Below are 1,597 nucleotides of genomic sequence, written 5' to 3'. Positions count from 1 at the left end.
CACACCCGTGTTCCTCCCGGAACTGTACGAGAGCTTGGCTAAGACTGAGAACGGAACACTCAATACGCGCCTGGGCTGGCCACTGGGATTAAAAGCCCGCGAGGGGAGGAGGGGAGGAGGAGGAAGGAAGGAAGAGGAGGAGGAGGGAGGAGGGGGAAGGGGGAATGGGATGGGGAGGCGTGGGGCAGAAGTGAGGGTGGGTGGGGGGAGGGGAAGGAGGGCGGGGCGGAGGAGGGGTTGGAAAGGGTACGAGGAGGAGGAGGGGTGGGAGGAGGAGGAGGAGGAGGAGGAGGGGAGGGAGGAGTGGGAGGAGGAGAGGGAGGGGTGGGAGGAGGTGGAGGAAGGGCTGTGTGCTTCCACCCGTTCGTCCTTGGGACTATTCTATTCTGGCTTGCCGCCAGATGATTTTATTCAGCCGAGAGTGTAATGCGGGATCCCGTGAAACGGCCATCTTGGTTCTATCAAATTAATAAAATCGCCTGACGGCAGCCAGAACAAAGTATATAGAGGACGTCGTCGGTCAGAAGGGAATAAAAGATGAGGAGGAGGTGGAGGAGGAGGAGGAAGAGGAGAGATTATGAGCATTGAGGACAAGCTGGCGAGGACGGGAGGGAGGAGGAGGAGGAAAATGGGAAGCTGAGAATGGGGGGGGAGTAGAATTATGGGGAGTGGGGGGGAGGATATTTGGAGTACTACAAGAGTTGGGAGTAGAGGAGGGATTGAGAGGGAGTGAGAGGGAGAGGTAACTTAAAAAATGATTTGGAGAAATATTGGAGGACGAAAGAGTGAAGTGATGGAGGAAGAAGAAGAGAAAAAAATTGAGGGAGACAAGTGAGGGAGAAGAGATAAGATAGTGATGGAGATTGAGATAGAAAGATTTGCACTATTTCATAACACGTCGCCTCTGACGAATCACCATCGCTTCTGTCCACATTTTCATGTCGAGAAGTGTTTGATGGAGTTTGGTGGAGTTTGGTGGAAGATATGCGAAGGTGGAGAAGAATGTGAAAGTGCTTGGAGGGTGAAGGGGGAGGAGGGAGGAGAAGGAGGTATGGAAGATCAAATTATGGAGTGGAGGGGACGGGGTGAGAGTAGGAGGAGTAGCAATACTTCCCGTAGATGGAGTAGAATGCGTCTGTGGCGAGGAGGAGGAGGAGGAGGAGGAGGAGGAGGGACGAGTCCACCTCTCCCTCCCTCCCACCTCCTCCTCATAGTGTTAATTACACCAATTTGCTGTTTCCCCTCTTGTTCAATAGGACTTCGCTTAAAAATCTCCTTTTGTTTGTTTTCATGATTGAAGATGGAAATGGAGATGGTAGCGATGTGGCTTTCCTCTCCTCCCCTCCTCCCCTCCTCCCCTCCTCCTCTCCTCCTCCCCTCCTCTCCTCCTCCCTTCCTCACTCACTCACTCACTCTTTCTCTCACGCTCTCCCTCTCTCACTAACTCACTCACTCACTCACTCACTCACTCCTTGCCTGATCTCCCTCCTTTATTCATTCACTCCGTACGTTATTGATTGATTCATTCAGTCACTCATTCTCTCACTCATTCTCTCTTATATTCACTCAGTGAATTACTCACTCAACCATTCACTCA

Source organism: Oratosquilla oratoria, chromosome 1 (assembly GCF_046742065.1).
Source record: "Oratosquilla oratoria isolate Oo_2021 chromosome 1, ASM4674206v1, whole genome shotgun sequence".
NCBI lineage: Eukaryota > Metazoa > Arthropoda > Malacostraca > Stomatopoda > Squillidae > Oratosquilla > Oratosquilla oratoria.
The sequence above is the reverse complement of the archived record's forward strand: the minus strand, read 5'-3'. Positions refer to the sequence as shown.